Genomic DNA, 12414 nt, shown 5'->3' with positions numbered 1-12414 from the left:
AGAGATAACTGACTTAATCATCGGAGTGCCCCCGGGTGGACGAACACCGCCGGAATCTCTTCTTTCTATTGCAGGTCATTCAGGTACTATCTATTCCACCAGTGCTCTCCAGTTGAATACTAAGTTGGCAGTGTGGTCAGAAATTAACACACACAATACTTGTCATCTATTTCAGTGAAGACAGATGTTATCAAATCATATTACTATAATTATCTAATCAATCTTTTCATGGATGGTCCACAAACTGAGGTTTAAAAGATCAACGGATCAAATCATCAAAATACGACGCGACAAACCTAACCACTAAATCAACCGTTAGTTGCACTCCATCAATTTATAATTATTGTCATTGCTTGTTATCTATTTATGAAATTATTCCTATATATCTTGATGTATTTGAATAATAGATTACAATAATGAAAAATCACATATGAAAATGTAAATTAAAACAAAACGATCAAATGTAGGCACATAATTTTACAAAACACAAAAGACAGTAATAACAATTCATCACCCAAATTGTTATCATTGCGAACTCAACACTACAAAAAAATCACCTCCCACCATCCATTGGCAACCTCATATGTTCCCTCACACTATTGTACCCAATTGTTGTTGTGTTACTACTACTAGTAGTACAATCTAACTCAAACCCACTTAACTTCCCACCAAGCAAGTGCCCACTCTCTTCACCATTCAAATCAATTTTAACCCATGGATGCCTCTTCATGTTTTCATTGATCAACCCCTCCAATTCCATTGCTACTTCCTTCATAGTAGGCCTCTCCTCTCCTTTTACTATTAAGTACCTCTTTGCAATATTAGCTACTTCTTTGAGCTCCTCAATAATCCCTTCAATTTCTATCTTTTCATCAACAACTTGGAACAACCGATCATTTTTCATACACTAAAGAAAATGCTTAGCTAGACTCCTCTCCTCCTCTGGCCTGTCAAATAACACCACCTTCTTTCCGGTGATTAACTCCACAAGGACTACTCTGAAACCGTAAACATCACTTTTTTCTGTCAATTGGTTTGTGAGCATGTACTCAGGGTCTAAGTATCCCAGAGTTCCTTGCACCACCATTGCTAATTGATCTTGGTCTAGTGGAACCAACCTTGATGCGCCAAAGTCTGACACTTTTGCAATGTAGTTATCATGTAAGAGTATATTTGTAGACTTAACATCTCTATGAATGATAGGAATCGATGTTGCATAGTGCACATATGACAATACTCTAGCAGTTTCAGTAGCTATTCGCAAACTAATTTCCCATGATATATTAGATGCCTTGATTTGGTTATGTATATGCTCAAACAGAGTGTCATTGGTGATGAATTCATAGACGAGTATAGGGACTTGAGTTTCCAAACAACAACCTAAGAGTTTGGCCACATTCATGTAATTGATCTGTGAAAGCACGACCACCTCATTGATAAATTGCTCTATTTGACTTTGATTCATAGTTTGTGATTTTTTTTATGGCCACTGTCGTGTTATCTGCTAGAATTCCCTTATAAACTGTTCCAAAACCTCCTCTGCCAAGAATTCTATTGTCATCATAATTGTTGGTAGCCCGCTTGAGCTCTTCTAAGGTAAAGATTTTGACCACTACCCGAGTCGATCTCTCTAGTCTAGAGAGTTATTGTTTCGACATTAATCCACCATTCTGGTTGAAGAACTTTTCTTTAAGCTTCGTGTGCCTTCTTTTGTTGAAAATCCAATACAACCAAGAGCTTCTCACCAAAACAGTCAAAGCACCAATGGCAATACCTGTATTTCAAACTAGTCATTTTTAAGTAACAAAGACTATAAACACCTTGCCAATATATTGATTTGAAACTAAGCATAGAAAGAAAATTATATGACTCGCAATATTAATATAAAAAAAATGTCATATACACTTACAAATTTTACAATTTTTTTTATTACTAATAATGTAACATGCAATAATAGAACTTTAAAATCTGAAACATACCCATTGAAATAATATGATGTGTATCATATGGGTGAGTTAGATAAATTTGCAAAATTTATTAATTTATAGAGCATTACCCTATTAATAATTATAAATATTCTTTTAATTTACTGGAGTATAAAAGGATGTGGATCCAATTGGGGATGTAGGTTACAAGTAAATTCTTCCAAATTCATTAATTATGTGAATTAGGTGTTGTACTTTATTTATTTTACTTTTGACATATATGGCATTACCAATCACAATCTGAAGCTCAAGAACTCGACTAGCAGTGCAACGTGTTCCATCTGTTTTGCCATCACCGTGGTATCTCTTGGGGCAAGAGCACATATAATTCCCAGGCATGTTTAAGCATTTGCTTTCCTCTTCACACTGGTTGAGATTTGGATATGCACACTCATCTATGTCTGCAAAACAATCAAAACAGAGGAGGGAGGGCTCAATCATGAAATTAAAGCATCACAAACGCAATATATATAGAATCAAAAGCAATTGAATCCAAACATGATGAATATGAAGCTAGCTATATGAATACTAGTAACCTTTGCAACCATCTGAGTACACGATCCCTTCGTAACCCTTGGAACACTTGCAGATATACCCATGACCAATTTCTGCCTCATAACAATCACTATTATCTCCACATGCATAACTTGTCTGATTTTTTTTAGCTTCTTCGCATTTCTCATTATCCCCTATTCCCCAATCCAGCAACGTCGGCACCTCTTCGGATTTAAAACCTTTATGGTAAGTTGTGGAGAAATTAAACGCACCATCTACAACCACAAAAGCATAGCTGTAGGGTTTGAAGTAAGTTATATTCGAATGATTGGAGAAGCTATTCACAGAAATTTCAATCTGGCTGACTCCTTTTGGGATGGAGGTCTGGCAGCAACCAATTCCAGAACAAGATCCATCATTACAAGGATGGATCTAGGGGGGCGGAGGGGGGCGGCCGCACCCCCAAAAATTTGAAAAATATCATATATTATACTAGAAATTTTAAAATAATTTAAAATTATAGGAGTTCGCACTTCCAAATTTTTTTAGATAATGCCAAAATTATATAGAGTAGCCCCCCAATTTTTTAAATTATTTGGAAATTTTTTTTTTTGAATTAGTTAACATATATAATAATCTATTTTAAATTTCATGTATATGTATTTTTTTAATTAGGTCAAGATGAAAGCAAAATTTTAGAAATTTTAATGGGTCAAAGTGTAAAATATGAAACTTTTACAAATATATAACCTATAAGGCTTGCTGGAGAAGCTTGTTCAAACAAAGCACTAAGATTAAAAAAAGAAAAGAAAACAACTGATCTGAGAGACTTGTTGCAATTCAAAAGAGAGGAGAAGAGCGAAAAGACGAGGGAAGAAACGGAAAAGCTTTGTTGTCGAACTTCGTCAGAGCTGGTCGGCATGAACGGTGGAACTGTGGACTCTCACTAGTAAGTTATCTGATATCTTCAGCTTCAATGTGATTATTCTATTTTTAGACTGAATATTATGATTGATTGTGATTTTAGACTAAATAATGCGATTATTTTGCCATTAATTTGTTATTGGTTGTTATTGGTCACCTATAAGCCTGTAGACAACTAGAAATCTTCAACCCAAGTTTTAGTTTTGGTATCCCAAACTTGACAACTCAAATCCCCAACTTCCTACGTCACATAACCCACAATTACACCCCCACTGTCAATAGATTTAGCTTCTCTCTCCAAACACTTTTATTTTACTATGCCAATCGAAAAAATAAATACACATATACTCTTTCAACACACACATCAGAACCCACCACCTCTAACATTATCTGGGTTAGCAATTGATTTTGAATTTTTTTAAAAATAAATAATAATTTAATGACAATGTGGAGCCAATGCAAGCTGGTTATTTTTTTGGGTGAAATTGTGGCAGAGAGGCTGGCATAGGGTAGAGAAGCCAGGAGTTGCGATGAATATCTGATAATTGTTATTGGTACAATTGTTAACTAAATATTGTGAATTTTTTTGTAATACTATGATTTATTGTAATTGGTAGGTACTGTGTTGTGTGATTTCTTGATAATTGAATAGGCTTTTAGGTTATGATTTGTTGATTTCCTCTAAGAATTTGGATAAAAATCTAAATGTTATTTTGTGCTGCCATATATTTTATGACTTTTAGGAATAGGATGGAAGATGGTTTTCTGGCTAGTTACTTGATTACGTACATTGAAAAAGACATTGCTCGAGGGTTTGATGTAGACTCTATCATTCATGCTTTTGATATTATGAAAGAGCGTTGAGCTCAATTGAAGATGCCTAATTTTAGTAAATAAATGCATGTAGAAATAGTTACTACTTTTTGTAAGTGAATATGGGCAAAAAAATATTCTCAATTGTATGATCATCTTTTGGTACTCAACTATGTTGATAAGGAATATAGTTCAATATTTTATCGTAACATTATTGATTTTTTTTTATGTTAGTAGAAATTGGTATTGAACTTCAAATTTTATTGGTTAGAGGTTAAACGTACTTTGGCCCCCCCAAAGTCATAATCCTGGATCCATCCCTGCATCATTAGGAACGTTGTCGAGGCTGCTACATTGTGACTTACACCCAGTTGCAACAACCAATAGCAGTGAACTTGTTCTTGCTATTCGATATGGAGAATTTGGAAAGGGTGAGCAATGTATCGAAGTTGTTTGGTAATAGGTTACCAGACTTGTCATAACAATCACTGGCTATGAACTGCATGATGAGTAACTCACCATCCTCAGGCGATATATTTGTAACAAGGATATTAGTGTCCGATAAATATGGCTGGGAATCACTACAATTAATGAAAAAATTATCATTCAGATAACAATTCGCTTCCTGGCCGAATGGGTATAAGATGTCTACATTCCCACAACGGTTTGTGCAACCTAGATTTTTCGGCTCTTGTTCTATTGGTGCTGCAATTGTTGCTGCTGACAATGACAATATCACCACCACTACTAGTTGTACTAGTACTAGCATCATGATGATGGGCTATAGTTGTAATTGCATTCCTTGCGAGGAAGCCATGGTTGGCTTGCCTCTTGGAAAAAAGCTTTTGTGTATTCAAAATTCATATATATTTGTCAATTGTGAAACATTTCTAGGCAATCACGAAGAAAATGTATTCCAAGTCGATTAAAGTAAATTAGTGCAAAATGGACAACATAACTTATTGGAGTGATCTGCAACTAATCTAACAACTATATGGATGATATTCAGCATAATAAAAAATTAAAAAATTAAATTAACTTTGCATGTGTCTTAATTTAGTTCAGTTGATAAACATTCGCTAATAAATTAGATTTTTTTTATTTAAATTAGACATCAATTTCTCAATGACTTTTAAAAAAGTCTATATATATCGATTCATTTCAATCAAATTTCGAAACAGATCTTATTAATTGGAATAAATTGACACAATATAAAATATTTAAAGGTAAAATTCATACTCAGAGACTAACTCTGTTTGGTTGAGTTTTCATAATCTCTTTGTGAAATTGTTTTTAAAAAATTACATAATAGTTTTGACAAAAATAAACACAAAACAATTATTTTTGAATTTTTAAAATTATTTTCATCCCAAAAAAGAGAAAATTATATGAAAATAATGAGTTTTATATTATTTTTTTTCTTTTACCAAACTAGTTTTTTAAAAAATAATAATAATAACAAATTCTCAAAACTTAACCGAAAAGAGCGTGTTCATTATACCAAACGATAACCAAAGCATACAACTTCAAAAGGCAAATCATGCTCTTATGATAGAACAAAATGTTTTCAAAAACCAAAAAATGATAGTACTAGAGAGAGATCATGAAATACAACCAAAACCAAATCAAACCCACGAAGATGTCACGCAAATGGGATGTAAACACCAAAATTGGATCATTTGAATAGTACAGAGAATGAGGGGGAGGAGGGGGGAACCTTTAAAATACTTTCTTGGCTTGGAGCAGTCCTTCTTTGCTTTTGTTAGGTGTAGAGAGCTTGCTTCTGAAACAGTTAAATATATATGGATTTGCTGCTTCGTTTTACAAGAGTACTCTGTTTGTTTAATACCCTCTCTTGTATTTGTCCTTAGGACTGTTTTGGTAACTTACAATAATAGCCAAAAAAAAAATTAAAAGTTAAAAAATTATACAAAAAAATCAAAAAATTATCTTCTCTATATTTTTTTTTATGTTTTTTAGTAAAAAATCAAAAAAAATCATCCCAAATATATTAATTTTTTTGACCTTATATTTTAGCCAAAAAGTCAAAAAATTACTAAAATAACCTATTCCATAATTCCTTCTTGCTTTTATAGGGTTATGTGATCATAAAATTTAGGGAAATTTACAAATAAGTGGTAGTATCCTAAAATAATTACAGATTCATAAAAAAATTTATAATTTTAATCATTAAAGTGTATAAAACCAAGGCATTTGTGGTGTGACTTCTCAAATTCAACTCCTATGGAAAGGAATTTGATATGATTACTAGTGGTTGTCGGACTTGGTGGATTGATTGTTAAACTTTGTTGACTTGTGGTGTGTTTGATGATATAAATATTTCTAATAATAGAATTACTTTTCTATCTATTGACAAAAATAAAATAAAATAAAATAAAAATCATGAAAGTGTATAAAAAATTTTATTAATCTATAATTATGTTTCAAAATTAGCACTAATTTACTTATATTTTTTTTAAATTTAAGTAGTTTTTTCTACTAGGCTCTATTTGCTTCAACGTGCAATATTTTGACATCAAAAAGTATTTTACATGTAATACATTTTTATGCAAAAAAATCATTTTCCTTCCTATTTTTCAGTGTCTGACTGTTGTTTGTAAAATATTTCCTAATACTCAAATTACATTTTCGTTAACTTGTAATTTGTTGTCCGCATTGAATTCATCACACTTGGAGAGCCAGTCATTCACCTAGGCTGCCACAAAACCAATGGTTGCGAACCAAGGTTGTTGAGAGGAGTCTTGCAGGTAAACCAAAAATGGCTTATGAAATTTTGGAATGGAAGTCATTTTTGGGCTTTTGATGAAAGTTATTTTTGTTAAAAAAATATTTTACTTACTTTGTGACCAACTAAACAATGAAAAATGTGTAGGCAAAATAAATGGAGCCTTAATAACGCTTTTTCTGATTCAACACATGACCAAAAAAGATACACGTCATTGTACTTTTGAATTTCCAGGAATGAGGTAGGTCACTGTCGTCAATACGAAAATTAAACGTATGATATTGGAGCTAATAGGGTTAATGTATCTCATCTACAATTTGCAGATGATACTGTTCTCTTTTGTGAGGCTGATTGGGCGGAAGTTTTATGCATCAAGCGATTATTGAGGTGTTTTGAGGTTATTTCTGGGCTTAAAATTAATTACTACAAAAGCATGGTGATTGGTGTAGGGGTGGATGAGGATCTTCTTAATGATTTTGCTGATGCACTTAATTGCTCCAAACATGCCCTCCCTTTCATGTTTTTAGGCATGCCTCTTGGTGCAAGTCCTAGATTAAAGTCTACCTGGGACCCTATTGTCAAGAAATTCAAGGTGAGGCTTGCAAATTGGAAGAGAAGACACTTATCATTCGGGGGTAGACTAACACTCATAAAATCTGTATTGTCCAGCTTACCAGTGTATTACTTATCCTTATTCAAGATGCCTGTCTCTGTGATTAAAGAACTTGAAAGTATTCAAGCTAAATTTTTTTGGGGAGGTTCTGATTTAAAGAGGAAAATTCACATGGTCAAGTGGAGTGATGTTACTAAAAGGAAGGATGCAGAGGGTCTGGGTATCAGAAGGTTGAGTGTTATGAACTTATGCCTCCTTGTCAAATGGTGGTGGAGATTCGGGTGTGCTAATAGGGTTTTATGGAAGGATATTTTATGCAGCAAATATAACTATGCTACTAATGATTGGTTCCCACCTTTTGATCCTCAAACCAAAGTCTCAAGAGTTTGGAAGGACATTTTGTCTGCAGCATTTTCTAACCCTAGCGCTCTTGTTTTATACCAGTCGAATGTAAGTATTCATCTTGGTAATGGGAGAAGGTGTAGATTCTGGATTGACAGGTGGATTGGGGAAGGTAGCTTGAAAGAGCTATTTCCGAGGTTGTTTTCTTTGTCATTAGAGAAGGAGGGTACGATGTTTCAGTTCTATAGAAGAAAATCTACTCTAGGTGTGTGGGATTTCTCTTTTCGTAGGCAACTGTTTGCTTGGGAAATGGATGAATGCTTTCAGCTTATTCACTTACTTCATTGTAGCCCTGTACTGAGTGAATCAGATGATGACAGACTAGTTTGGAAAGCTGAAGGTTCCGGGTTGTTCACTGTGAAATCAGTTTATGATTAGTTCAATCTCATTCTTGGTCCATTGCTTTTTGTGCCTCGAGCGATATGGACGAACATTGCTCCTTCTAAGATGCAATTCACCTGTTGGCTAGCTTGGAAAGGCAGACTAAAAACTTCAGTGTTTCTTCATAGCATTGGTGCTCTTGATCCTACTATAGACCCGTTATGCATTTTCTGTAACTCTTGTGATGAAGATGTGAACCATGTGATCCTTCATTGCAGGTCTTCTTAGAAGATCTGGACAGAGATTTTGTCATGGTGGGGTATTATATGGGTGGTTCCTCAATCTGTGAGCCAGTTGTTGGAGTGGTGGGACGGATTCAAATTCAAAAAGTTGGAAAAGAGTATTTGGGGTGCAATTCCAGCTGCTGTGATATGGAATTTATGGAAGGCTAGAAATGGGTGCAAGTTTGCCAGTCGTGGTATTATCTGGGAAGGTTTGTGTGAGTCTATTTTATTGCATATAGCCTTATGGGTTAAATACCATGTCAAAGGGGTGAATTACTCTGTTTCTGACTTGGTGTTTAGGATCAAAGCTATAAGGCGTTTGAGTAGCTAGCTTGTTGGGTCTCTGTGCTTTTGCTTCTGTCTGGTTGACCCCTCCTCGGCTTTGTTTTGTAGGTGCTGCATATGATTGGGTGAGTTCTTTTGTGCCAACCTAGTTAGGATAACTGTCCTTCACTTTGATGCTTATAGCACCTACTAGGTTTTGTTTTTTATTGATGTCTGATGTAAGGTTTTATCCTTGATTCTAATTCAATAAAGTTCTTTTGCCGATCAAAAAAAAAATACGAAAATTAAACACCGGTGTATGCATTTTTCACAAACAATGTAATTATATTCGCACATTACAAAAAGTTTTAGTGTACATTATTTGTATCGTTTTAATATATAAATAAAAATAAATTGCTTTCAAAAGTTTATATGTGAACAACAGCTGCTTTTTGTTTAAAAATTTATATTTGAACATTTGACTTTTGTTATGAAATTTATATTTGAGCCGTATAAATAATATATATTGAGATTTTTTTGTAGTATATGCTAATAGAATTTTCTTATGTCTTTTCGATTTGTTCTACTTCATCTACATTACTTCCTTCACAAGATGGACCGACTTTTATTTGTTTGGCTATTCTAACTCAAAAATTAGATTCATTTTTTAAAACCAATAATATAACAGTCTATTAAAGACAAATCTTTTTTTTAAGTATTATCTTATTATTGACCAATCAACCCTTTTACACATCAATAAATTTGGAAAATTGGTCTAAAAAATACAACTTTCTTATTATTTTCGATGTAATCCAGTCATTGATGTTACAATAGCTGACTCAAGTCATTTGGAGGAATGTGCGAAGTTAAACTCTAATTGAATTTGGAATCCGGTGGTGTATGCATAAATGTTTATCGGAGGAGTTGGTCAAAATTCTCTCATAATAAAATTTTAATGTATTAAAGATAAGTATAAAAAGTTTTTTTTTAAAAATTCTAACGCATACCACTATTACCAAAATATTAAACTTTAAAATAATATAACTTTTGCTCTAGATGTCGGTTTTTAATAAAATTAGTATTTTTAGAATCTTCTCATCAATATCTATCAAATAAGATCCATGTTGACTATGAAATTCTTTAAAAAAAAATATAACCATCGAAATTGTTGTAAACAGTAACAAGTTACTATGTCTCACGCTAACATGCTACTCTGGTAATATTGTCCAAGAAAAAAAAAACAAAAAAAATATATTTTACTTTATCCTTACTCAATTATGTGCTTCCTCCTTAGGGAGTTTATGAAGCAAAATAAATTGGACTGTCTTTTTCACAAAATAAGGATCCAATTGAGGGATTTTGGCTAAATTTCCCATGTTTATTAGTCCAAATTGAAGAGTTTTGATAGTGACAATCGATTGCCAATCCTCAACAAGACTAATTCGAACCCCATGAATTGTTTGAATTTTGTATGTCAATGCCCCCAATTTCATTTATTTTATTTGTACCCCATTACAAAATCACTTGCACATCATATATTTTTGTAAATTTTTTTATTTGTCCTACTGTGCTGAAATTCCCCCAAATTTAAATCCAACAAGTTTTTTGATTCACCACATGAGACAACAAGACAGGCTTGCCAGAATACTACATGCGTCTTCCCATTTCAGGGGTCTTTTGGGAACAATAGTAAAAAGCCAGCTTTTTGACTTTTTAGCTTTTTTAGCCAAAAAAACCAGCTTTTTTTTACCCAAAACAACCCAGCTTTTTGCCAAAAAAGTCAAAAAGTCAAAAAGTAAACTTTTTATCAACTTCCCAAAACACCCCTCAATGGAGAGAAAATTGAGGGTTATTAACGTCATCAATGACATATGATAATACTACCCAATAATAAATTTGTATGAAAATGATGAATTCTATTTTCAAAATATAACTACTTTATCACATATATATATATATATAATAAAAATAATAAAAAATAATTATTGAATAGTGATAACATACTATTAGTATTACCATTTTATTATAAAAAAAAAAAATTCCCAAAGATTGGGTGGCTCTCACCACGAAAATTAAAAGCAACATATATAATTTGCATAAGGTACTTCCTAATTCCGTCCTTCACAATACGACCACTTTCTTTGAGCCTCAACGTATTTTCCTTCTCATCTAGATGACATTCTCCTTGAAGTTTCTATAATTTTTCTTTTTTTTTTTATTTCCTTTTTATTTGGGTAGATTACATTAATCTTTTTCGAAGTTTGGAAAAAAAATATAATAAATTTTATAAGTATGACATAATTATACTAAATTCCTTTGCGCTATGTTCGCTTAATAAATTTGGATAGAGATTCGGGAAAAAAAAATTAAAATATATTTTTTACATTGTGTATTTTTATATTTTCATATTATTTATATTAATTTTAAGAAAAAATTAGTGAAATATCTCTCTTCAACTTTGTGTAGTATGAGAAGTCCAAGATATTTTTTTAATTAGTTAAGATCCATCATGTAACGCCCCAAAAATAATTACAATAATTCGACCCAAGACAATATACATAACGCAACGTAATCAAAATAATACGCTTCCATAAACCTGAATTGTTATACAAAAGTGACACATGCAATATACATTCATAAATAGTTCACACTACAACATTTTCTTAGTTTAGTGACATTTGAAAGTGCCACAAAACTATTCTTCTAATGACATTTTTTGGTCTTGTGGCATTTTGAACAAGTGCCATTTCTATCGGTGCCACGGTAGATACGAGTGCCACGGTAGATACTTGCAAGTGCCACTGCACCATCATGGCTGAAAACTTTCAATGACATTTTAATGTCATGGTAGATATTATTTGTGGCACTATCAAACGCCATTAAAAAAAGAGTTAGTGACACTTGTAAGTGTCATTACACCATCAAGACTAAAACCTTTCAGTGACACTTTAATGTCATGGTAGGCACTATTCGTGACACTATCAAGTGCCATTCATGACAATAATTCGTTGTAGAATAATTTGATCCGCTCTTGCGGAGACTCGAACCGCCAACCTTCCGCACTATAAACCTTATACACCACACTCTTCCCACTATACCTCTATAGCACCACATGATTATATATGCAACATATATTATTTATATAGTACATACATCCATATTAATATAAAAGTATATGTATAAACATAATTATTTTATTGAACATAATTTATGTAAAATAAACTATTTACTACCAAAATAAAAAAAGACCACTTTTGGCTACTAATTGTTTTTTAGTTGCTAAAAAACTTAACTTTTGTCGACCAAAATCGGATTTAGTCGCCGAAGATGCACTTTCAGCTACCAAAATTTTGGTCACCAAAAAATTGTATTCCCGCCTTAGGATTTTAGTTCTCCCACGCTAAAAATGACCACTTTTGGCGACTAAACTTATTTTTTAGTCGCCAATTGTAGACTTTTGGCTACTAAAATTTTTTTTGCCACCAAAAAGCTTTACTTTTGACTACTAAAATTTTTTTTAGTCGGTAAAACCCATATAATCAGCGACCAAACTTATTTTTAGTCGCC

General features: G+C 32.8%; 1 pseudogene; it reads right to left on the bottom strand.

Moving 5' to 3' along the window:
- Positions 1 to 522: 522 nt before the first annotated feature.
- Positions 523 to 4722, bottom strand: LOC114299884 (putative wall-associated receptor kinase-like 16; annotated as a pseudogene).
- Positions 4723 to 12414: the final 7692 nt, after the last annotated feature.

Source organism: Camellia sinensis, chromosome 3, assembly GCF_055761805.1.
Source record: "Camellia sinensis isolate YWXY chromosome 3, ASM5576180v1, whole genome shotgun sequence".
In the NCBI taxonomy this organism is placed as follows: domain Eukaryota; kingdom Viridiplantae; phylum Streptophyta; class Magnoliopsida; order Ericales; family Theaceae; genus Camellia; species Camellia sinensis.
Note: the sequence above shows the minus strand (reverse complement) of the source record. Positions and strands in the feature narration are given on the sequence as shown.